The sequence below is a fragment of the Alligator mississippiensis genome, chromosome 5 (genome assembly GCF_030867095.1).
Source record: "Alligator mississippiensis isolate rAllMis1 chromosome 5, rAllMis1, whole genome shotgun sequence".
Lineage (NCBI taxonomy): Eukaryota > Metazoa > Chordata > Crocodylia > Alligatoridae > Alligator > Alligator mississippiensis.
This window is the reverse complement of record NC_081828.1, coordinates 12,083,229-12,110,611: the sequence shown is the minus strand read 5'-3', so window position 1 is coordinate 12,110,611 and position 27,383 is coordinate 12,083,229.

Genomic DNA, 27,383 nt, shown 5'->3' with positions numbered 1-27,383 from the left:
TCAGTGGTGATGGGAAACCTAGGAGTAATGTAACTAGGGGTGGGTGAGCGAGGCATGAGCCCCGGGCACTTAGAGGAGGTGCCAGACTGGAGGGAGTGGGATGCTAGAATGGAGGTAAGGAGGCTCAAATGGATGGGGAGTTTTAAGCCTCTTGCCTAGCTTTGTCCTACTTTCTTTTCTACTTTTGTTGCTGAATTCAAGGTCTTAAGTCCCTGCTGGGGATAGGAGTCAGCACTGGCTGCCACATTAACCCTGTAGCTGCTGAGCATGCTGATACCTCCCCTTGAGCAGCAGTGTCTCCCATGGGTGGAGGCTAAAGAGAGGACTCCTGCCCAAGGGTGCAAACTCATTGACAGTTATGCCTCTGCAACCAAGTCTCTATACCCATTGGTGGGGACAGGAGGTATAGATAGTATTCTTAGATAGCAAACGACAGCACTTTACCATATACGATATGATAAACATTTTAAGGCTTTAGTCCATTGGGTGGCCAACAATAAGACAGGAAATTTGCTTCTTTGTGAATCCTGTTCCCTGGGTGTTATATTCTCTTCTCCACCTCCCCCAGTATTTTCTTTGCCTCTTCCCCCATATTACCTTGTATCATATGTTCTCATGATGAATGCACTCGACTGGACTTGCGATCCGTGTTCCGGTTGCTGCCAGCTCTGCCACAGCATTCCCTTGTGACCTTGGTCAAGTCACTTAAGGCTAGATAAAATAAATCTTGGATGCCCAAAGTGAAATTTAGGCCCTTAGATCCAAAATCATGAATCAAAACTCTCCCTCTCAGCTTCTGCCTATCATCCTTGGAGATGTCTAAATTCCAATGGCATCTTGCTTTTTGACTTTCAAATTTCCTCTGACTCCCAGAGTTATATCTTGGGGCATGGTCATAACTGCCTCACTTTTGACAGGGATGGGCAGCTCCATCGCTAGCTAATACTTAAGCTTGGCTGGGGCTGTACAACTAGGAAGTTTTCTAGCTAAGTCCCCTGAGGGGTCAGGCAGGTGGTAGGTCTCCGGGCATACCTAAGCACACTGACAGACTGTTACCATTTGCTTTTGAAACACAGTTTTAGGATGATTCTCTACCTTTGATGATTCTCTACCTTAAATATTTCATAGTTTAATGGTTACACCTATCACTTAGGAAGTATTTCATATTCATTACTTAGGAAGTAATTCATATTTCATCCCCTGACCTTTGAGGATTCTCTACCTTAAATATTTCATAGTTTAATGGTTAGACCCCTCACTTATGAAGTGGGAGACCTGGGCTCAATTCCTTCAATCTCAAGGATGCATACCCTTATCTCTCTGGCTGTAAGCTATTGTGGGAGATGGGACACTCTTCACTCCTTCTCTTGAAAGTCTTCTTCTGTGCAACAGAGATTTCAATATTCATCGTGTGAGACAAAGAAAGCACACACAGCTCTGTAGCCTGGTCACTACAGCACTCCCCTATGATAAAGGGAAATCCTGGGTTCTGGGCCCTACTTCTAGGCCGACTTGTGTATTTTACCCAATGACTGTTTAGTGTAAAATCTAAACCCTTTATGGGATCCAGCCCTAAATTGTTTTAGTTCAGCCATCTGTTGATAATCCTTCCTTTCTCCTACTTTTGGGCTGTCTTGTCATTTTAGATGGTAAATTCCTCACAGCAGAGAGTACTTGTTCTTATTTGTACAGTGCCCAGAACAGCGGGGCTCTGACCTTAACTGGGGCCTCTAGATGCTATTTAAAACAAACTGAATAATCATAATACATTTTTATATTTTTATAGTAATTAATTTTGTACTTTTTTAAAAAAAAACTTTTTTCAGCAGTTTTCTTCAGGCTATTAGCTGAATTACAGGTTATATGATAACTTTAGTATGTGTCTGTCACCTATAGCTGGTCTGAGCGTTCTCCAGTTTCAGCGAAAAACACGTGATACCATTTTTGTGTTTTTGTTTTAAATGAAATGTTTTACTTTTGGGTCTTTCTCCCTCTAAGAATCATTTCCCTTTCTAGCCTCAGCAGCACACTCAAAGGGGAAAAAAGCGGGGTGGGGGGAAGGCTTCCCTATGCTAGTTGGAGGGCGGGGGTGGAGAGATGGGGATGGAGAATTTATGAATTGAAGAAATGTATTCCTGATGTGGAAAAGGTACATTCCCCTTTTTCCCTTGTTCAATAAATGGGCCATTTGCATGGCAAATAGCCAAAGGTTTTATGAATAGGACCCTTGCATTCTCCATCTGCTAGAAACCTTTCTCAAATATGAATTAAACTATAAGCATTGCAAGACACTTTAAGCACTCAGAGCTTTGCTATTTTTGGTCTGCTGTGTGGAGTTTTGCTTCAGAAGTCTTGGTGGGAGCAGCTACTTTCAAGTATTTTAAATGAAGGAAAAAAACAAAACCCTGAAGATGTGTGACAAGATTTTAACTAGCATTTCCCCATTGCCATAGATCACTAAGAACTCAATGTCATTATGTTTTTAAATTTGTCATCTTCCTCTCTCTCCTGTTTACACTCTATGAAATCCTGTCTTTGAAAACTTTATGTAAATTTATACACAGGAGATAATACAGGAATAAGAGATTCTGCAAAAATAGATCCATGGTGCACTGAATATTTTAAAGTAATGTACTCCTTGAAAGAAGATGGAAATCAAATCAGAATACATACATTGATTTTTAAGATTGTGGATGGCAGTGGTCAACAACCAGTGCATCTCAATCCACCAGTAGATCTAGGAGCCTCTTGAAGTCGATCTGCAGCACGGGGGGAGGGAGGGGTGAGTCCCAGCCCAGCAGATCCATCCATGGGGGAGGGAAGGGGTGGGGGCTAGATCAAGACCCCTGCAGTGAGGGATAGTGCGGCAGAGGCAGGAGAAGGGGTAAGTTGAATGGGGCCCCGGCCGTGTGGGACTTACCTGCTGGGGTGGCGTGCCCCCAAATAATGAAAACATGGTAAAATCATTGTGATATTCTCAGAATGGGGTGCATTGAAAAAGGGTATGTTCACTTTTTGGATATACTGCTGATCTGGTTATCAGAAGAGTGGGGATCTTGTGCAAAAGATGGTAAGAGATTTGAAGAAAGAGGAAAGCCAAAAAGAATTTAAGGCTGAGGATCAAGCCAAATACCTGGTTGTAAGCTGATAGGAAGATCTCGGACAAGCTATTTAGCAATTACTAGCCCTAGATATCTGCAAATTAGGGTGTGTCTATATGCGCAAATAAGTGTGACGAAATTTAATGTGCATTAAGCTAATGAGCATTACGTGATTTTTGGCAGGTGTCTACACATGCAGTGACTTGGGACTAAAGTTAGTTCCTAGTCCCTCCAGTCCTGCCATGTGTCCCTGTGGCTACCAAGGGAGGAGCTCCAGTCTCTGGCCACTTCGCTGCTAACTTTAGGGTGCATTGAACTTGGCTGCTAACTTTAGGACGAACTTTAGGGTGCATTGAAGGGTGGACTAGCTTTAGTCCCAAATTGAAGCCAGGAGAGGCGGCCAGCCAGGAGCCCTGAGGCTGAGCTCAGGCCAGCCCTCTAATGGCTGGGCAAACCCAGAACTAAAGTTAGTGCCAGGTCACTTCTACACACGCATTAATGCACTTTAACTAATTGTACCTAAATTAGCTACCTGCATTTGCAGGTAGCAAATTTAGCTGTGATTAACCTAAGTTAATGTACATTAAGGGCACTCACATGTAGACGTGTTAGGCTAATGCACATTAACGCATCTTGTGTAGATACACACCTACACAGCTTAAATACCTAAGAGCATTAGTTACTAATAATTTGATGAGAGAAGGATTTAAGGAATGGATACAGAGCAGAAATGCCTATTACTTTTCCCCGCTAGAACTTTTAGATCCAAACAACGACAGTGAAACCAAGCTATCACCAGGCATCTGCTAGGAGGTAAATGCTTCGCCATCAAGAAAATAATTTTCCTGCATATCTGAATATTCTTTGCTTTTAGTGTGCGCCTTAGTTCCCTAGACTTCATTACACCTTAATTGCAGGTAGTAGATGTCAGCACTAATATGGCTGCATTACACCTAGGGATATCATTTTACAGGACTCTATTGTACGTTTGTGCATTACTGTAATTTTATGATCCAGTCCATAACACAATGAACTCAGCGGTTTCCTATTGACTTCAGTGTGTGCTGGTGTGCACTTTTTTTTTGGAATAATAAACAGAATCGTATATTTTAATAATGTTAAAATGCCTTCTACATGCTCCTGGGATCTGAACCTTCACTCTTGAATAGTAGTATTGGCTCATTCCTGTGCATATCAGATATTCTTTATGTAAATGGAAGGTGTTTTCACAGCTGAGCTCTCCATTACTCTCCGTAACCTACATATCTTCTACTCTGTTTTCATTGTGTTTTAAATATGACACATTATTATAAGCAATTCCTCCTTTGCTTAATGTTATAGTGCCCTTCCATTCTTGGGATGCCATTTCAAGTGTAAGCTCAAGGACTAGTCCAACCAACAGAAGCAGCATTAATATCCTCTGAAGACTGGGTTTTGAAACCAACACCGATATGAAAATTTTAGCACTGATATGAGAATGCTAGTTTTTAACAATGCACGTAGTGATACCCCAAATATCTTTGAAAGTTTGCTGAATCAGTAAAAGGAAAAAAATGTTTATGATTTATAGATTTATTTGAATTTTTTTTAACTTTCCAAATGAGCTCTACAGTCTAATAAATACAGGCCCATGGCCACCCACCTGGAAGCTTAGCTCATTGAAGGCCAAATCTTGTTCCCAATGATGTCCATAGAAAAGCTCTCAGAGGTTTTGGCCCTAATTGTACGTGACCTTCTATCAGCGAGATTAATTGGTGATTGTAGGAAAGAAAAATGACCTTTTTAAGTTAGTTTGTGGAAGTAAAAATCATGATAGCTGCCTTTGAAACAAACCCAAAAACCCATGGTTGGCAAAGAACATCACAATATATCAACTTATTTTTCTGTATGGGAGAAAGGAAAGAGTCTGGAGATTTTTCTAGACACAGGTGACTTATCCTGAAATAATGAGCAAAAAAGACTGGGAGCCCAATTGTGATTTTGCCCTTATTTTTAGCTGCATCTTGGCCAATGAGTAGCCAGGAAAAGATGTTTATCCCTCTGTAAAATAGTGACATGTAAAAATGGCAGGCAGTACAGAGGGATGTTGATTCGTACTATGGTGCCAGCACGCCTTGCAAGACTATTCCAGTGAAATGGCTTCTGAAGGTAGGGGTGATTCCTTATTTTTATGAGGTGGAACTATTAAGCATGTGAGCCCAGAGGAAAAAAATGCACTGCCTTTGATCCTCCCCACCATATGTGGTATGCCATCATATTTTCCTTTTCTCCTAATTTATCACTTAGGCTAGAGGTGTCTCAAAGTCCTTCTAAACAGTCTCTCCATCAGAGTTATAACATTACCAAGATGAAGGTAGAAGAATAAATGGAACAAAATGTGCTCAGAGTTGGGGATTTTTCTTTGTTTTCATGACCTGCTTTCTGTTTCATCCCATTTTTCTTCTTTCCCATCCAAATTCTCTTCTTCCTCCTGACTATTTTTGCTACTATTTATTATTTTCTGTGTCTCTCCTCCTTCCTGACTCTGCTGTTTTTCATTTTTTGTGTGAGTCCATCTGTTTGTGTCAGTTATCTGCTTATCCCACATCTCTTTTTCCCCTTCTCCCACACCATTTTTGTCTTTCTTGAACTATTTCAGTCTGTCTCTTCTCAGGTTCTGCTCAAGCCCCTGATTCTCTTCCAGGTCCTTTCCTTTATCCCACTGCATTTTGTTCTTCTTAACACGCTACCTCCTTATCCATCCCAGCAATCACTATTTTTCTTTCTTTGTCTTGACTCACACTACCAGGCATGCTCTTCAACACCTCCTACTCTTTCTGCTCCCTTCTGAGTTAGTTAGAGCCCTTGTTTGGCTGCAGCCTTTATTTGCCAGGTGTTTCTCTACCCAGCTGCCTGAGTCTTCTGTATTAGATTTCAGAGCTCCACAGCTCAGCACCATAAACTAGATCAGACAAAGCGCTAGCACAGGGGTGGGCAATTATTTCGGGCAGAGGGCCACTTACTAAGTTTTGGCAAGACATCAAGGGCCATATGACAGGCAGCCCAGGGCAGATAAATATTAAATTTCTAAATTTTTTAGGGGCCCCACAGGCTGGATAGAGTGGCCTGGCAGGCTGCATCCGGCCCCTGGGCCACATTTTGCTCACCCCTGCGCTAGCAATTGGCACTGGGGCAAACAAGCCTATGGTGGCACAGGAAACCAGCATGGGAGCAAAAGGATCAGGCCTTATTCTTTCATATACCTTTCCATCTCACACCTCTGTGTTTTTTGGATAACCTGAACGAGGTGGGGGGACTACTTGCCTATACACGGCTGATTGCTCTTAAAGAAGTTAGGGGGTTACATTTTCTTTTGGTCTCCATCTTTACAGCCTAGACAGCTCATGGCAATTTTCAGCCTCCATTTTTTCCTTGTTGTGCCAGAACCCTCTCACCTGGAACCTGTGGATAATGATATTTAATTCCTTTGTAAAGTGTTATGAGAGGTATGAATTGAAAAAAAAACCCTTCAGGAGGTAGGCTTTATTGACTACCTAGGTATTTTAATTAACCCAGGAGTTCTGAAATGCTTCCCTTCGGGTGATTTAAAAGTGGACTGATTCTGCAATACTGTCTGGACCAGCAGTTGGCAACCTGTTGCCACCATGGGCTGCTGCTTGTGAGCCAGCCCTCATCATGGACCACACAAGCATCAGATGCAGTGAAGAGATCTGAGAGAAAAAGGTAGGTGCCAGGATCCTGGGGACACCTCCTCTGCTGACATGTGCTGCCAATTCTTTGAGTCACTGGGCTAAATCCAGTGTCTTTATGAACCAGGTTGGCTCTTGGGCAGTAGGTTGCTGATGTGTCCTTTCAGGGGAGCTGGGTCTTACCTTCTCAGTGTTGTACAGCTCATGCTAGGTTCATGAGTACACCAGAGCAATGATACATCTCTCCCACGACAACAGGGAGAGACATTGCTAGGTCATATGCACTGTCCAGCAATCATCTTATTCACCAATGAATGACTCATTTTTCATTCTATTTTCCATTTACCATTGTGATTTCAAACCAGAGCTGAGTTTATTTGTACTATGAGGAGACAAAGTTTTTTCAGCAGCAGATCTGGGAAAAGGGGAAGCAGAAGATCCTCTAGGCAGATGAGTAAGAGAGGCTGGAGTGTGGCCCTCCCTAACTGGACAAGGCTTGGGCGATGGCATGCCAGGTATATCAGAACAACTCAGCTAAGGTTTCTCTCTCCTTTTCCTGAGGCTGCTGAGAGCTGCACAGCTGAGTCGGGAGCCAGAAAACCTACTCCCCATGTGGGGGTCTCCCACCACCTTCACTGCAGAAGCCAGCAAAAGCTGTGGGATGGGAAAGCCTCAGGTACAGGGAAAGTCTGCCTCAGAGTTTGAGACCCCTATGTCCTCCCTCTTTCCCCTTTTTTTTCTTAAGTGTGTTAATGCCATGGGGGTATTAATGCCTGGAGCAACCTACGCAGGAATGGGTCCTGGCAGCTGTGATATAGCTGAGACTGGACATCCAGGTTACAGCCATACACCTGGGCCCTTTTTGCTGTTTCACAGCTATTGCATTTTAGCCTAGCTGTGCAGCTGAACCTCAGCCATTTGTTTGGCTGGCAGATTTGAGCCAGAGTAAAGCCTGGCACAGTTTGAACCACACACACACACACAAACTGTCCACTGTACACCCAATGTCCTACCTGAGAGAGAGAGATGGGCTAACGTGTGGCAGAGGCTTGACACATTGCCTAAAGCATCTGGTGTGATGCTATAAGAACCATGATAAAATACTTGCTTCTAGTTCTTTTCTTGATGTAACGTCTGCTGAGGTTTTCCTGTTGATACAATTTTCTGAATAACTCATAGAATAAAAGGACCCAACCCTGAAGTCTTAACCCAGGCCAAATTCCCATGGACTATAGAAATGTGATAAGAATTAAGGATGTAAAGATTTGCCTTGAGAGAAAGCAAGCACCTAGTAGCGTGTCTTCTCCATGATTTACTTAGTCCATGCTCCAAAGGTCTACAAGTAATGGTAAAGGTCTACTTTACCATCCTTGGTAAAGTCTTTGAAAAAATGGTAAAGGTCTACTTTACCATCCTTGGTAAAGTCTTTGAAAAAATTATCAAGGCTCACATTTGTGACAGCCCGGCAGGGCAAATTATGCTGAGGGGAAACCAGCACGGGTTTGTGGCGGGCAGATCGTGCCTGACCAACCTAGTCTCTTTCAATGACCAGGTTACGAAATGCCTGGACACAGGAGGAGGGGTGGATGTCGTATACTTAGACTTCAGGAAGGCCTTCGATACGGTATCCCACCCCATACTGGTGAACAAGTTAAGAGGCTGTGATGTGGATGACTGCACAGTCCGGTGGGTGGCGAATTGGCTAGAGGGTCGCACCCAAAGAGTCGTGGTGGATGGGTCGGTCTCGACCTGGAAGGGTGTGGGCAGTGGGGTCCCGCAGGGCTCGGTCCTTGGACCGATACTCTTTAATGTCTTCATCAGCGACTTGGACGAGGGAGTCAAATGTACTCTGTCCAAGTTTGCAGATGACACAAAGCTATGGGGAGAAGTGGACACGCCGGAGGGCAGGGAACAGCTGCAGGCAGACCTGGATAGGTTGGACAAGTGGGCAGAAAACAACAGGATGCAGTTCAACAAGGAGAAATGCAAAGTGCTGCACCTAGGGAGGAAAAATGTCCAGCACACCTACAGCCTAGGGAATGACCTGCTGGGTGGCACAGAGGTGGAAAGGGACCTTGGAGTCCTAGTGGACTCCAAGTTGAACATGAGCCGGCAGTGTGACGAAGCCATCAGAAAAGCCAATGGCACTTTATCGTGCATCAGCAGATGCATGACGAATAGGTCCAGGGAGGTGATACTTCCCCTCTATAGGGCGCTGGTCAGATCGCAGTTGGAGTACTGCATGCAATTCTGGGCGCCACACTTCAAGAAGGATGCAGATAACCTGGAGAGGGTACAGAGAAGGGCAACTCGTATGGTCAAGGGCCTGCAGACCAAGCCCTACAAGGAGAGACTAGAGAAACTGGACCTTTTCAGCCTCCACAAGAGAAGGTTGAGAGGCGACCTTGTGGCTGCCTATAAGTTCATCACGGGGGCACAGAAGGGAATTGGTGAGGATTTATTCACCAAGGCGCCCCCGGGGGTTACAAGAAACAATGGCCACAAGCTAGCAGAGAGCAGATTTAGACTGGACATTAGGAAGAACTTCGTCACAGTTCGAGTGGCCAAGGTCTGGAACAGGCTCCCAAGGGAGGTGGTGCTCTCCCCTACCCTGGGGGTCTTCTAGAGGAGGTTAGACGAGTATCTAGCTGGGGTCATCTAGACCCAGCACTCTTTCCTGCTTATGCAGGGGGTCGGACTTGATGATCTATTGAGGTCCCTTCCGATCCTAACATCTATGAATCCATGAATCTAAGTCTAGACTTTTGTTGTATGTTTGGACAGTGCCTAGCACAATAGGTTTTTGGTCCATGACTCAAGTCTCCAAAGCACGACTGCAATACAATGTTCTGCTGTCTTTTTTTCATGATTGATATTGTTTCTCTGTTGCATTTTAATTTAACTGTCATGTAACCAATCAACTTGAATATAAGATTTTTGAAGCCCCTGGAAGTTTTTTACAAGGAACTGTGTTCAATATCAAGGGATGCTTCATTCATAAGGGCTTAAAAGGGACTGTTATTGATTTGTTAAATCAGAATGTCTGTTTTCCCGGCAACACACAAATCATAAAATTGTATATGCATGAACATACAGATTGGGTGTAATGGAAAAAGTAGCTTGGTAGCTGATATAAATTAACTAAAAAGGTGAGTACTTTTTTTTTTTAAAGCAAAGGTGATGGACTATGTCTCCGAGGGGAAAAATAAATCATAGATTCATAGACAATTAGGGCTGGAACAAACCTCAGGAGTTCATGTCCAACCCCCTGTTCAAAGCAGGCCCATCTACAACTAGATCATCCCAGCCAAGGCTTTGTCTAGCCAGTTCTTAAAAACCCTTCAAGGATGGAGAGTCCACCACCTCTCTGGGCAACCTGCTCCAGTGCTTTACTACCCTCCTAGTGAGAGCTTTTCTTAATATAACTTAAACTGCCCTTGATGCAACTTGAGACCATTGCTCCTTGTTTTGTCATCTGCCACCACTGAGACCAGCCTAGATCCATGGTCTTTGGAACCCACCTGCAGGTAGTTAAAGACTGCTATTAAATCCCGCCTTTGGCTTATTTATTCTGCAGAAGAGAAGACTAATTCCCTCAGTTTCTCCTCAAAAGTCTTGTGCCCCAGCCCCTGAACCATTTTTACTGCCCTCCACTGGATTCTCTCCAATTTGTCCACATCATTTCCATAGTGGTGGGGCCAAAACTGGGCCCAGTACTCCAGGTGTGGCCTCACCAGTGCTGAATAGAGGGGAATAATCACTTCCCTTGACCTACTGGCAACACTCCTACCATTGTAGCCATTAGCCTTCTTGGCAACGAGGGCATACTGCTGGCTCATATTCAGCACTGTAACTCCAGGACCTTTTCTGCAGAGCTGCTGCCCAGCCAGTCAGCCCCCAGCCTGTACCGGTGCATGGGATTGCTCTGTCCTAAGAGCAGGACTTTGCACTTGTCCTTGTTGAACCTCATGAGATTTCTTTTGGCCCAATCCTCCAATTTGTGTAGGTCACTCTGAATCCTAGCCCAGCCCTCCAGTGTGTCTACTACTCCCCTTAGCTTGATGTTATCTACAAACTTGCTGAGGGTGCCTCTATACCATCTTCTGGATCCTTGATGAATATACTGAACAAAACCTGTCCTGGGGCATTCCACTTGATAGCAGCTGCCAGCTAGACATTGTTACTACCTGTTGAGCCTGAGAATCCAGCCAGTTTTCTATCCACCTTATAGGTCATTCATCCAATCTCTACTTCCTTAGCTTGTTTGTGAGAATGTTTTTTGGAGACCATATTAAAAGCCTTGCTAAAGTCAAGGTACACCACATCCACTGCTCTCCCTGCATCCATAGAGCCAGTCATCTCATCATAGAAGACAATCAGGTTGGTCAGGCATGGCTTGCCCTTGGTGAATCCATGCTGACACTTCCTAAACACCTTCTTCTTCTCCAAGTGCTTAGAAATGAATTCCTTGAGGACCTCCTCCATGATTTTTTTTTAGGTTTTTTTAAGGTTGCAAATCTGTTGGGAGGCTGACTGGTCATTAGTGTCCTGGATCCTCCTCCTTCCCTTTCTTAAAGACAGGCACTACATTTTCCCTTTTCCAATCACTTGGGACCTCTCCTGATAGCCATGAGTTTTCCAAGATAATGGCCAGTGGCTTTGCTGTCACATAGGCCCATTCCCTCAGCACCCTCAGGTGCATCATGTCAGACCCCATGGACTTGTACAAGACCGGCCTTCCTAAATAGTCCTAAGCTGTTCTTTTGCCACCATCAGCTGCTTACCTCTTCCCCAGACTATGCTGTAAGACCTTGCCTGTGAAGACTGAGTTGAAAAAAGGCATTGAGCACTTCAGCCTTTTCTGCATCATCTGTTACTAGGTTGCCTCCCCCATTCAGTAAGGGACCCACACTTTCCCTGATCCTCCTCTTGTTGCTGATATGAAGAGTAACAAGAAGGGTTTTCAAGTATGTCTCCTGCTAGCTGCAACTCCAGTTGTGCTTTGGCCTTCCTGATTTCATCCCTGAATGCCTGAGCAATATTCTTATATTCCTTCCTAGTCGTGTGTCCAAGTTTCCACTTCTTGTTAAGTTTCCTTTTTGTGCTTTAACTCACTGAACAGTTCCCTGCTAAGTCAAGCTGGCTTTTTACCATATTTGATAATCTTCCTGAGCACAGGGTGGTTCATTTCTGTGCCCTCAGCAAGGTTTCTTTAAAATGCAAACACATTGCCCTATATTTTTGGGACTGCCCCCTCAAACTGGCCTCCCAGGGGATCCTACCCATCAATTCCCTTAGCAAGTTGAAGTCTGCTTTTCTGAAGTCCAGAACCCATACTTTGATGCTCTCCTTCCTTTCCTCGGGATCCTGAACTCAATCGTTTTGTGGTCACTGCTGCTCAAGTTGCCATCCACTTCTACATCCCCCACTATTCTTCCCTGTTTCTGAGCAGCAGGCAAGAAGAGCATGGCTCCTAGTTGGCCTCTCCAAGCCTTGCACCAGGAAGTTATCCCCAACACTTTCCAAAAACTTCCTGGATTGCCTGTGCACTGCCATATTGCCCTCCCAACAGATATCAGGGGGAATGAAGTCCCCCATGAGAACCAGGGCCCGCGATCGGAAAACTTTTGCTAGCTGTTTAAAGAAAGCCTCATCCATCGCATCCTCCTGGTCTGGTGGTCTATAGCAGACCACCACCATGACATCACCCTTGTTGTGCTCCCCTCTGATCCTAACCCAGAGACTTTCAGCAGGCCTATCTCCAGTTTCATACTGGAGCTATGAGCAATCATCCGACTGTTTTGCATAAAGTGCAACTCCTCCTCCTCTTCTCCCCTGCTCATTCTTCATGAACAGTTTGTACCCATCCACGACCATGCTCCACTCATGCAAGCTCCCACCATGTCTCTGTTATTCCAATCACGTCATCGCTCCATAACTATGCGAGGACTTCCGATTCTTCCTGCTTGTTTCCCAGGCTCTGTGCATTTGTGTACAGACACCTGAGGTAAGTAGCCAATTGCCCTACTTTCTCAGGAAGAATAAGAAGACCTCTTCTGTTTCCCCCTCCTGCTTTTGCTTCCTCTACATCACCTGCTTCCCACTTACCTCAGGGCTTTAGTCTTCATCCCCTGGTGAATCTAGTTTAAAGCCTCCTTACTAGATTAGCAAGCCTGTCTGCAAAGATGCTCTACCTTCTTTTCATCATTTGGATCCTGTTTCTTCCTAGCAATCCTTCTTGGAACAGCATCCTATGGTTGAAGAAGGCAAAGCCCTGCTGGTGAACACCATCTGTGCAGCCACGCATCTATCTTCAGGATGCATTCAATCCTGCATGGGCCCATCCCCATGACTGTAAGGATTGGGGCGTGCACCAGCTGAGCCCCTGTCCCCTTCACCCTTGCACCCAGAGCTTTATTGCAAATTCAAAGGGCAGTGGTTTTCTTTCAAATTCATAGTGATTCATGCACTGTCACATGCCAGAAACAAACTCAGTCTGACTCTGACAGAATGGATGATCTGAGTAGTTTTTACTTCAGCACCACCAAGTAAGGTTATTATATAATGGAAGCAGCCTGAACTCTGGCATCAGAAGGTTCGATTAAGTTGCCCTGGAAGTGAAGTGAGTTATGACATTGCATTTTGCCACTGCACGGATAAATTAACCATTTATTGACACAATCATCATCATTATTATTAAACATTCGTATTGCAGGAGCTCCTAAAGGCCATTACCCAATTGTGCTAGGCAGTATACACGTATGATAAATGATCGTCCTTGCTCCAAGGAGCTTATAGTCTAGAAGACAAAGCTTTCTTTGACAGCATGAAAAATGCACACACCAGATAGATTGAGCTGGCTTTTGCCTGTAATGATCTGGGCTGAACAGCTAAGAAAGGAGAGGCTATACAGCAGACACACAACACCAGGGCTGAACCACTTTTAAATAGAGCCAAAGTCAAAGGAAATTCTATATAATAAAGTCTAGAGAAGTGGTTCCCAAATGGTAAGCTGTAGATGGCCAGGATAAATAGTCCTTGGGTCACATAAATAGTGTGTTCAATTACAGGTTAGATGATAAGGGTCTTCAAGAAATTTTGAGGGTCGACAATGGTCTATTGGTCCAAAGCTCAGAAACCACTTGTTCCTGAAAGCTACTTGTTGCAACTTGCTATTTTTTTCTAATGCCATAAAGATGAGAATTTCATAGCTGCCCAGGGATGTTCACTACTACTCAGTTGTCATGCAAAATAAATTGGTCATACCACACGTCTGAGCTAATGGCTAAGGCATTGCTACATATAAATTTGTGCCAGCTTAACTAGGCCTAACCTAACTGAGAGAGCCACACTGATTTAACTTTGCCTGTCTAGCTAAAGCAGTACAGATTTCCTGGCAAAAACTCTGTGGTGCTGGTTAGCCCTGTGTTTGCTTTAAACTGACAAAGCACCCTGGTTGACGGCTTATCCTGCCAAAAGGAGTTGTTCTGCTTAGTCTCATTCCCAAATGATCCGCATTATATCTGCAAAGGGGCTCTTAATGATATAAGTTGTGCCTACACAGAGGGGTTTGCTAGCATAGCTATGCTGGTTAGTGGTATGGTTATGTGCCCAGCTACATACTCTTAATGAATATACACACTTAATTATCAGGTATGCAAAAACAGTATACAAAGGAAAGTAAGGCTGAAAGGGACCTCAGGAGGTCATTTAATCCAACCACCTGCTCAAGGCATGATCATCCCTGACTAAACTATTCCAGTCCAGTGTTTGTCTAACCTGATCCTAAAAACCTGATACATGGCCTCTCTTGGTAGCCTATTCCAGTGCTTAAACATGCTCACAGTGACAAAGGTCTTTAAAATATTCAGCTTAAAATTTCCCCTGCTGTAATTTAAGACTATTGTTGCTTCTCCTATCCTCTACAGCCATGGAGAACAGTCTATCACTGTCCTCTTTATAAATACCCTTTAGGTATTTGAAGAATGTTATGAAATCCCCACTTAGTCTTCTCTTTTCCAGACTACAAAATCTGAAACATAAAACAGGATTCAGCTAAACTCCAGCAATCCCCTAGGCAGACATTTTCCTTTTGGTTTAAGATTGATTTATTTCAATTTAGCTTAAACTAATTCCTAGTTACCTTAAAGGGCCTTGTCACACATTACATTTAGGCTGTGTTAAACCATGGTGCTGTTGTGTCATTCACATAATTGAAGTTCCTAGATCTGCCTATTGCTCCACTTTAAATATAGATGCCAACCGATGAGCAAAGCAATTGAAGACCTTCAAGATAATTGTACCCACAGTTCAAGGTCTTGGCTCAGATTTGGCTTTTTAAAGAAGAGGTGGATATTATTCATTCAACCACCAAGGATCCACATGATGAGCACAGTTAAAAGTCACCTTCCTGGTCAGTGGGGTTTGCAGGAGAGAGCGCAAACAGCAAGAGAGAACGAGGCAGATCTGCTTGCAGACAGTCTGGGAGCAGCAGCAGAGAGCCTGGGTGTAAACCCAGGGTCTATCCACACTGGTTCCCTGAGGTGTGACTGCAGGTCGTGTAAATGCACCTTTAACTATTCTGTTCGGGCACTGAAAGTAGTACAACCCCAGCAGCATGGACCTCAGTGTGGAGTAGCTGTCCAGGCCTCCCAGTGGGTTTTGCCACCTGTAAAAATCCTGTGCTGCAATGGCTGAGGTATCGCCTTTATGTATCCGTGACCTCCACCTAGGTCTTTGGATTCAGTGCATCTCACAGAAAACTTTTGCAGTAGAGAGTCTGGAGGTGGGGGGGGAAGAAACCTATTAGTCAAGAGGCACACATATGTAAGACACCGGGGAAGAGGGCAAGAGATGAGTAAGCAAGTGACTCAGGCAGTTAAAAGCTTAAATCCTACTGCTTTTCACTGGGAACCAGGCTCCTAAGGACCAGAATCCACACGAGGTATTTGCATGTACCCTCCCCACTGACCATTGCAATATTTTACCCCTGGATGCCTGGTTACGAAGTGGGATTTTCAGTCCCACAATAGATATGTGCCCGGACTTTCCATACAGTGCACGAGGGGTCTAGGGAAAGGATGTTTCTGAAGTTTATCAGCCACCTCTGGTAACAAAGAGAGCGGCTTTGGGCACTTCAGCTGATCGGGCTGAAGGCCCAGCCGTAGGTGTCTCAGCCTACTTGCACTACTTTCAGCTGAGGATCCCCTGAGTCAAGCCAACCTGCTAAGTAGGAACCAAACCTGTCCGTTACTGACTCCTGCTGCTCTCAGGCATATTCCACATCATTTCGTGCCATCTGCTCTCTTTTGTGTAGGTACTGTACTTTACTACCTTTCATCTATTGATCGCCTTCTCCAGTCTTCCTGTTGTGGGACATGGCATGAAGATATTCTTGGATTATACCCATAGGATCATGCCGCACAGGTGAGATAGCATTTCCCTACCTGCAGTGGTACCTTTGGGAGTTCACTCGGAGCTAGAGCTCCAAGCAGGCTCTTAGTTACGGGGCACATCTGTATTTAGACAGCTCAGCAAATGCCATCTAGTGGAAACTTAAGTGCCCATGGGGTTGTGCAGTAGCTGAGTGGTGGCTTTGAAAGTATCCAAACTATGCACATAAATGGTTGACTTAGTGTGAAGACCATTGTGACAGTTACACCAGTATAAAATGGTCTGATATAACTGGCTGCTCCTGTACTGGTATAAATGGAGTAAAACCATTGTCACTTTCTGTTTAATCATGTTTGATTCAGAGTTAAATACCCCTCCCCTTAGCCCTTAGCTCAACCCATCCTTCCAAATAGAGTTTAAAAACATGATGCCTTAAAAATGGAAAGAAAGCTGAGAAAGAAATGAAGGTAAAAGGAGCCCCTGGAACAGAGGCAATGGGTTACTTTCATATGAGAATCATGCAGAGCCCCTGGCCTGGGGGCAATAGTGGGTCCCGGGTTAGAAGTCGGAGAGAGGGTAACAGATTGCTTCATGGCGTGGAAGATAAGGTGAGGTACAGAGAGGCATCTAAGTATCCTGGGTGGCTCCAACACTGTAGTACCAAAGGCACTTGTATCCTGGAGGATTTGGGGCTAAGTGACCATGGTCTGATAAGTATCCCATGGCAGATCAGCAAACTAAACCAAGATTTCCTAAGTGCTGCACTGGTGTCTAACCTTTGAACTATGCCTATGCTCAGAGCCCTCGGCAGGATGCGTGGGCTGGAAGCTTGCAAGGACACCCTGAAAGAGAACAGAAGGGCAAGTTGGTGGGGAGAAGCTGCCTCTGGGTGTACCACGAGCTTGGCCTACAGAAGCAACAAGAAGTTGAGAGTAGCATGGAGAGCTGCACATCCATCCCTATGGCTTCTGCCCCTAAGCCAGAAATGCAGGCTGCCTTGGAGGCACCCTCTGCTGCCACTGTCAAGCTTTATGTCTCTGGGGTGCCTGAGACTGGCAGCTGGGGTGTCCCTAGGGTGACTTCACAGCCTGGTTTCCAGGCATGGCCTGGGTTTGGAGCAGAAGCAGATGGACAAGGCATGCTTTTTCCTCTCCAGTGGAAGTACTATCAGTGATCCAGACATATCTGAAACCTGTGATCTGCTGGATGTTTGTGTTCTTGGGGCACATCTACATGAGACGTTTACTGTGGAGCTGCTGCAATAAATGTCTCAGTGTCTACACGTACAGCCCCATTAGGCCTCAGTAAGCTAGTAAACTCTGCAGCAGGGTAGTACCCGTAAATACAAGTACTCTCCTGCTGCAGAGGTTTTTTTACTTTGCATCAACACACATGTACATGCTGACCTGGCTGACTGGGGCATTATTAAGGTGATTTAGTGCAGGGGCTGCCTGCTGGCTAGCCCTGCACTGGAGCATCCTTGTGCCCCAGCCAGTCCTTCTGCAGCATGTAGAGCTGGGTCAGAGCAGCCCCAGGCCGGCAGGCTGACTCCCAGGCCCTGCTGCCAGCTGGGGCTGCTCTGATCTGGCTCCACATGCTGCGGTCCCAGGCGTGCATTCAAACCGCACACCCGGGAGCAACAAACTCCGGCATGATATGTGCTGGAGTTTATTGCTGAGAATTAATCAGATGTGTAGACGCACACTCTCTTTCTTATTTCCTGCCTTGGTAGTGTTTGCTTTTTTTCTTTTTCTTTTGCATGTTAAAATGTTGGGTATTTTTCTTCTACTTTTCTCCTTTACTCCCCCCAACTCCCCTTGCTCTGTAATCTGGACGAATATCTTTCTACACAGACAAGGCAGCCAACTCCACATTGGCAATCTGCTTTGATGCACTCGCCACATTAGCTGCCCTTAGCAAAGGTGTATAATGATAATGAATCTGTGCTGGGTTGTGGGAAGCCACCTGAATTTCCCCTCAGAATTGAAGAATGAATTTCAAGCTCAGGCCGTGGCTGGGGAGGATGTTTGCTTGTTTGTGGCCTTCTTACCATTGCATAACTTAAGAAATGATACCGAAAAGAAAAAATAAGAAGCAATATGCCAGTCAAGCCCATGTGATTCCCATAAAGGCTCTGAAAAAGTGAACTAGAAAGTCCAGTCTGACCAGGTAGCTTAAATTCAGCATTATTTTCTGGGTTTGGGGATGGGGAGAGCACATGGGAACATAAATGAACAAGAGAGACAACAGTATCTACCCCATACTAGTGCTCCAAACACATGAGTAGCTCTTGCACTCACTTTTGTCGGGCCAGGATGTGGTGGCAGAGCAGCAAAGGCATCTGGGTATGGCTCCAAGAGCATGGGTGCAAGCCTCTCTCTTGTCCTACGTCAGAGGCAGCCCCCTGCCCCTTGCCCCAAGTGTAAATGAGTACCTTGTTATTCATGAACAAGTGACAAAGGTGGCCAGAAATGATGCTGGCCATTCTGTTCTCCTATGTGCATTTGGCTACAGAGACTGGTGGCCTTTAATTAACCCAGCCTGATGAGCAGTTAGGCTTGAGTCAAAGATTTGATTTTGACTTATTGAGTTACTTGCACCTGATTTAAGGCATGAGAATTTCTGAGCAAGCAGTGCACCTATAGCTGATTAGTGAGGCTTATTAATAGCTCATCGATATGGAGAATAGGAGCAGGATGTCTGATAGCCTAGGCCAATTTTATCAACAATACAAGTCTGCTTAAGGGAAGCTAGAGTAAAATGAATGTTGTGCATTATGCCTGTACAAGTCCCCATTTAATGGCACCAATGAACAGTAGATGGCGCTCATGCTAGAGAATTAAGAGCCCTCAATTCAATTCCATTAAATACTTGACTTGAAATGTGATAATTACAGCCTGATGGAAAGAAAGAGAAAAGAGAGAAGCAAGGGGGTGGAGAGTTTACCATTTGCCCCATGCATTCAATGTATGTACTGCCATCAAATCTGTTACAGCCGTTTCCCTCCTCCCTTCCCCACTTGGCCTTGTACCCAGAAAAGTCAGGGAAATTAATTAAAGGATAAAGTCAATGCATATTATTTAAAGCACATTAATTAAATACCCAACTATTTGCACTCAGGTGCAAAGTGACCTCAGACAGGTGCAGCTTAATCTTCTTCACTTTACTTCTGAATGAATCCACTCCCTCCTTAATTCTAAATTAAAAGATAATGTGCTTTAATTTTCACTGACTGCAGAGCTTTAGCTGATCTGCCTTAGATTTCCTGAGAGTCCCCAGGCAGAGGAGCCCTAAGGCATGAAGTTAGCTAATAATTACATTATGTGACTCTTTTTCTTTGTTTCCCAAGGGAAGCTGTCCCCAGACCACTTATTGCTACCACACCCAGGACCACCCAACTCATCTTCAAACCCCCATTGTAACTATGCAATCAATATACTCTGGAAAAAAGTATGAATGCCTACAGCAAGGACCAGCTTGCTGTGAGCATGTTTGTCCAGATATACTGTTTCTTTGGCTGTGAGAAAGGATTTTGCATGTGAGTGGGGGGAACACACTAACAGATGTGCCCACACCCCTCCAATGCTGTCCTTCTCCTCTGCAAGCAAGCAGGGTCCTTCTCCCCCCACCAGCAAACAGGGTTTGGCATAGTCTAGAGGGGCTGACATTTTTGTGGAGAGATTCAAATATTTGCTTTCTGTCACTCCAAAAGTAGGTGTTTTTTGTAATGAATGAGCTACTTTAAAGGAGCAACTTAAATGAGTCCCTCATGCATAAATTAATTTCTGCCACAGTCAATGCAGTAAGACCTTGGGTAACTGTTAAGACCCAGATTCAAGAAGATCTTAAGCACAAGCTTACCTTTACACCTGGGGCCTAATGGGACTCACCCCTTGCTTATCGCTTTCAGAATCAGACCTTAAGGCATTGACCCTTCGTAGCATAACTGCAGTAGGTTGCACTTGTAGGCTAAGTAGAGACAGGTGAGCCCAAAGCTGAATCATAGATTCATAGATGTAAGGGGCTGGAAGGAACCTCACAAGATCATCGGGTCCAGTCTCCCTGCACTTGGCTCACCAAGGTCACGTAGAGCAGGAGAATGACATCTTTAGTCTTGCTTGAGATGCATCGGTAGACACATGCTAGTGTGTTTTATTCACTCTGCCAGCTACTGCATCACATTGGTGGCTCATGTTCAATCTGTGGTCTATCATGACCCCCAGGTCTCTTTCAGTTGTAGTGCTGGCAAGTGTAGTGATTCAGTCTTCACAGATTAGTTTAAGCTGCATAGACTGAACCAAAAAGCAAGTGAACAAACATTCATTTTTTATTCCAGAAATGCAGCCACATGCCTGCAGTAGCTCAGGCCAGAAGCCGGGAGGTGCTAGAGCGTGACTCCCTGCTCTGCTGTGGTAGAGAGCTTGGGTCAAGGCTAGCCTACCCACCCTGTGAGGGAGGTTTGCTAGGGACATGCAAAGCATCCTAGGATGCTGGGAGACTATGAGTTAACTTGAATCTGGAGGGGTTCAGGGACAGAAGTTCAATAAACTGGTTTAACCTACGTCAGTTAAATCTGATCCTACATCCATCCAGGTTTATCTTGAACTGGGTTAGGCCATTTTGCAAGCAGTTTATGTGCACTGAACTGCTGTGTTACAGATTTTGATCACTTATACTGGTTTATGAGTCATTTCTGTCCCTAACCATAAGCACAAAAGATGGAGTAATGAGCAGGACAGGATGATAAAATGCACCTGGTGATGTCACCAAGTCACCTACCAGAAGTAAAGGTAAAAGGAAGAATTATCCATTAGCATACAGAAATGGCCTTGTACTCATTCACTGGCCACTTGTTACCTTTTGTTCTTGAGTAAGTGAGTAAGGAGCCCGAGGCTTGAATCCACATGTTCATGCTCATAAATGACCTCTACTTTAGTTGGCGCTGGAAAAAAACTGGCTCTCACTGCTTTCCTTCCCTCTACCCCTGCCCAGCCCAGCCCAGAGGTAAAAAACTTACAAGATGAAGACTTATGCTAACTCAAGTTTCTTGTTCTATCCATGGAGGGAGCCCAAGTCCAACGTAAAGAGGCAGTATCTCTACGCTGGCACACAAAACAGCACTACCCCCGACCCTAACCCACACACACACACACACACATTCACAAAAAAAAAAAGACTAAAATAGCAGGTGTGACATCTGAAGCACCTTTGTATTTGAAAGCACCACGCACTTTAATCCACAGGGAATAGGTGAATGTAGCTCTAGGCAAAGATTCAGGAGAATTATTCTGGGGTCCTTTGGAGTCTGAAACATTTTGCTTTCATCGCATATACATGTGCCTACAAGAAATCCGTTCAGTCCAAAACATTGGGCAGGACTTATTTACACAGAATACTGTTTGTATACCTTTCTCTATTACTTTCAGTTACGGGGAAATTGCCTTCTTGTAACCAGTGCAGATGTATGAATAGCTGTATTATTTATTATTCTGAGCCCTAGATGTGTGTTTTCCTTTAGATCATATCTGCACAAATCAGAGTAATAATAGTCTCTTGGCTGACGGTGAACTGGCAAGGCTTAACTTCTGTAAATCATGGAACTTTTGAAGCAAGGTCCCATTTATTGCTTTTCTTTTCAAATCGGTGACAAGAAACTGACAGTCATGGTTGAAAGGCCTTCACTTTATCCAGGCTGAGTTCTTCTAAGGGCGGTCTGTTATTCTATCCTCCCTTTCCCCACCTGACATCAGTGAAAGGGTCCCTCTTGTTACGGCTCAGTGCCAAGCTTTTTTAAGAGTCAAGAGCCCCCTTATATATATATGTGTGTGTGCGTGTGTGTATTTGTTCTCCTCTATGTTTTTCATAAAAGCTATTGCACTTGCTTACATTTTATTTTACTGGTTCAATCTCTTCCACCAGAGCCTTTTCAACCACAACTGCTGTGTATAATTTATGGAGCGACGTTTTCTGATACTAAGACACCAACAACAGGCATAGAAAAACTTAAGCTGTATAGATAAATAGATTAAGTGGATTAAGTGCAGAAATGGAAAACATGCTGCTTCCCCTGGAAGGACCTTTAGTATGGACATTTGCAATCTTTCCAGTGAAGCCTGGTGGCAAATGATAAAATCCGAAGTTGGGCTCATTAACGTTCATTTTTATCCCATTGCTATTTTTCAGATTCAAAAAACCTCTCCAGAATCCAGTGTGATAAAGGTGCTGGCAGCAATTGAAAGAAAGATGAAAGCTAACATGAATTTAAAGAGATTGTTTTGTCAAATAGGTCATGACTTGCACTTTCAGCATCCAATTTATTTCCAAGTCTTGTGATGTTTGCTGTATGATTGTAGTACTGATCCCTGCCCTCCCCAGCTTGGCCAGTAATCTCCCATGAGACACAGTCGGTATCACTGCTACAACCACGAGGTGGGTATGGAGTTCACTGAAGAGACACTACAGTGGGTTCATCTGAAAGATGAGTTTTCTGACCGGAAAGTAGTTACTAGCAGTGTTCTCTTGAGGATTGGTCTTGGGACCTGTCCTGTTCAATGTTTTTACCACTGACCTTAGTACTGGACGTACATGTGTCCCCATGAAATTTGTAGAGGACACTAAGCTGGGGATTATTACCAAAACCCAAAATCTTATGCAGAAAGACTTGCATAATCTGGTGGCATAGAAGATTAGGAATGGATGAACTGCAGAGTTACATAGAGACCAATAAAGAGACCAATAACAAGGACTTCATCTATTCAGTTAGGTAAATAGCCTGAGACAACAGAGGAAGTGAGGGAACTGGGTATATTGGTCAACTGTAGAGTGCCATGAGCTACCAGACAACCCTAGGTTATGTTAAGTAGAAACAAGAAGGTACTAGTGTCCTTGTAACAGTTATTTATTTATTAGATGTATATGCTACCTTCCCAAGTATTAGTAAAATCCCATTTAAATAGTGTGCGCAGTTCCAGTCACCAGTGCTAAAAAATGATTAATTTAAACTGGAACAGGTTCAAAGTAGGGCCACTAAGGCAGTTAAAAGAATTAAGGCATTTTTTTATGAAAGAAAATGACAGGAGCGTGGCTTGTTTTGTTTTATAAAATGAAGACTAAATGGGGATATGCTTACCCTTTAAAAATATATTTATGGAGTGAATATTAGGGAATGGGATAAGCTTTCTGGGCTCAGAAAAACCAATTCTGATGTAAGCTCAAATGGCTACAAATTGGCTACAGATACATTTAGATTGGAAATCCAAAGAAGATTTTAATGATCGGGGGAGTGACATTTTTGGCATAGTCATAGATTCATAGATGTTCGGGTCGGAAGGGACCTCAACAGATCATCGAGTCTGACTCCCTGCCTAGGCAGGAAAGAGCGCTGGGGTTAGATGACCCCTGACAGATGCCTATCCAGCCTTCTCTTGAATATCCCCAAGAGAGAGGAGAGCACCACCTCCCTTGGAAGCCCATTCCAAATTTTGGCCACCCTTACCGTGAAGAAGTTTTTCCTGATATCTAGCCTAAATCTTCTCTCTGTCAGTTTGTGACCATTGTTCCTTGTCCCAAGAGGTGCCCTGGTGAATAGAGCATCTCTGATCCCTTGCTGTGTCCCCCTAATGAATTTGTAGGTGGCCACAAGATCACCTCTCGGCCTTCTCTTACGGAGGCTGAAAAGGTCCAGGTCCCTCAGTGTCTCGTCATAGGGCTCGTCCTGTAAGCCCCTAACCATACAAGTGGCCTCCTCTAGACCCTTTTGTATCTATCAACATCCTTCTTGACGTACAGCACCCAGAACTGGATGCAGTACTCCAACTGCAGTCTGACCAATGCCGCATAGAGGGGAAGTATCCCCTCCTTGGATCTATTTGTCATGCATCTGCTGACGCATGATAAAGTGAGGTTAGCTTTGCTGATGATTTCATCACACTAACAACTCGTGTTCATCTTGTAGTCCACTATGACTCCGAGATCCCTTTCCACTTGTGTGCTGCTGAGAGGGTCACTTTCCAGCCAGGAGGTGTCCTGGGTATTTTTTCACCCTAGGTGCAGCAGTCTGCACTTGTCCTTGTTGTACTGCATCCTGTTGTGTACTGCCCACTTCTCTACCCTGTCTATGTCTGCCTGCAATCATTCCCTATCCTCTGGAGTGTGCACTTCACCTGGAGTGGGTGTCCTGGTGGGGTTCCCAGTGGTGTGGGAGCCCCCAGGAAAGACCAGGCCAGTTACCACCTCAGTGGAAGGTGGGTCAGGTTGTCTCAATAACCCCTAGCCCCCACATCACTGTGGGTAGAAGTTGGGGCCAGGCATGGCTATGGCCACCTGAGCCTCCACTGGGAAGGGAAGCCCCATAGCCCCAGTGAGGGGGTAGATGTGGAACCGCAGTAAAGGGGGGCAGCCAGAGGGCTGGGAGCCCAGTATGTGTGTGTGCATTTGTGTAGTTGCCCCAGGAGGAGCCAGGGCAAGCTAAATACAACCAATTATGAAACAACAAGGCGTGGCAGGAAAATGAGGCGGGTTGTTAGCCCAGGAACAGGTGGGCGGGCCAATGGCAGACTGGCCCCAAGAAACCCCCCTGTTACAGCGAGGGTGAAGAACTTCGATCACTGACAAAACTGTGTAAGTTGATGGAAGAGTATGTATGATAGGACAGAGGTCCTGGTTCAGTAATCACTCAGTATATGCATATATATGGAGTCATGTATTTGGAATCTCCATGTTGGGGTCTAGAGGTAACCCTCACATAGTATGGAAAGTACTTGGTAATCCCATGCTTCAGGGCCTTTGCTGGTCATGAGTAGCATCATGGAAGGGATTATTTCTCCCCTCATGAATCTTGCTGGCTTCCTCTGAAGCACTGAGACACTGGCAACCACTAAATTAGGGGTTTAGAGAATGCTGTGCTAATACTTCCACCAGTACTTTGAAAATCCAGAGGTGTCTAGGTAGGGGGTCTTGCTTTTCTGCTCTAGGTTGTACTGGTTGGCAAATTTGGGGTCACAAAGCAATTTTCCCCTTAAGTCAAACTCCCATGAATTATGAGGCCTTTTGCCTTAATAGCATCAGGCTGGGTCCTCCTCCTAGAACCCCCTGCGCCCAAAATAGCCAACTACTTACCTTCCATTGCACTGGTGGGGCATCAGCAGTGCCCTTGTCTCCCTAATTTTTACATGCATGTTACAGAGCATTTCAGATTATGTACCTTGTATTTGTGTGGGGGTTCAAAGTGGTGATTTGAGGGATTTCTTGGGTCAGTGATTGCCTGCAGGTGAAGGGGAGTAGACTTCATGGCCCAGGAGGTCCTTTCCAGTTTTTGATTCCTATACTTGAAGCCTTGCAGAAATGGCCAGCATGCAGAGATTATTGACAGCACAAGAATTTAATTTTAGTTATAACAAGCAACTCAAAATCTGAATCCAAAGAATACTACATTTGGAGCCTTGAACCCATCTAGGATTATAAACATTTAGGCAAAAGTAGTGGAAGGGCTAATGGGAAATCTTTTTACAGACTTATACCAAATAATCTTTGAGAAAGTTTAACAGTCTCTGGTAAGGCTGTGTGAGGTCCTATCAATTAATAAGACCATTAATATAGCAGCTAACTCATAGCCCATTCTTCTAGGCTGCTGCATGGGAAAAGCAGAACATAACTTAATCAGCTCTAATCACTCTGCCCGACCTTGTGCCTGACTTCAGACCTTCTCTCCTTATTCTGCCCTGGAATCTTGTCTAAATTATGGCAGTCTCCGTGGGCAGCTCATGGACTGCAAAGTAATCCAGAATCGACATCACACAGCCCATTCAGGTCTTGTCCTTGACAAGCCCCTCTCTACCCTATACTGCCCCAGTTTGTGACGAGTGTCCCCAAAGGGTAGCTCAGAAGCCGTGTTTCACAGAGCACACCCCAGGGAACTGCCCCCATAGCAGAACCAGAGTTTGTGTTGAATTTTCTGTGTCGTGTCAAAAAAGGACAAAACAGGCCTTGTTGCAGTGAGGATCTCATGCTGTCACCATAAACACCAGTTGTATCCTTGACCAAATATTTAGGGATTGCCTAGATTAGCCTCCACACACAGAGATAACTGTCAGGCTAAAGGCTCTAATGAAGACAAACTATGAATTTAGGTATCGTATGCAAATAAGCGACCCGTTTCTGTAGGTCTTTCCCATGCAGGTTGGCATTGGAAGGCCTGAGCTTGACATTCATCCACAGACAAATTTCTGCCTGCTTTTAGCCATGCCCTGTCAGAGACACGAGTGTTGACTAAATGCAAAACTGAACTGGTAACTGAAGCACAGCTGATTTAGGGAAGACACATACTACTTTCCTTTTCTATTAATTTTCAGCTATCCATATATGTGCTTCTGTAAGACTCCTCCCAAGTAAGGAGTATAGGATATGGGGTGGACCATTTTGGCCCATTAAGTCTAGTCCCATGAATTTACAAGCAACCCTTTTCTGAAAAGGATTCACACCTTTTCCACACCAGAGTCACTTTGTAATCCCCACAACCTGCCCCAAGAGATAAGGGCATAACCAATTCCTTTTTTCCCCAGTTATTCATCCAGATCCCTTCAATAACACCCCTTCAGAAGAGATTTTTGTCTCCAGCTTTAAAGACACAGGCCCACACAGGTAATGGCCAAGCTTGCTCTGCAGCTCGGAGTTAGCTTTTCAAGTGCTTCCTGAACTGCAGTTACTAACCCCACACCTGCTATATTAGGATCCTTGTTCGCTCTGAGAAACTTGATGCCACTTCTTTTTTAAGTGTTGCCAAAAGCTGTTATGCATCTCATGAAATGACAAGATGATTTGGTCTTGATCTGGAAAAGGAGCTGCTTTTGTTTGTCCTGTGAATTCTTTCGGTCAGGATGTTTAGACAGGTCCAAGCCACCAGATTTCGAAACGGCTGTTTGCTAGATAAATCTCAAATAAATGTTTCCATCCTGGAACAAACATGAGGGTAGTGTCCAGACTAGACCTTGCAAATGTGTTAACTACCTTGAGTTAACTGGCAACCAATTCAGAGGTAAAAACTCTTATGCAGACCTATCCTCTGAGGCCGCTGTTTATAATAAGGCTTTCAGTTACAGACTGACCTGTGAACATAATTAAAATATGCCACATTCTTGACTTTCAAACACACTTCTGGAAATTGGCCAATGCAAAGCACAAACTCAGATTTTGTTCACCAAGA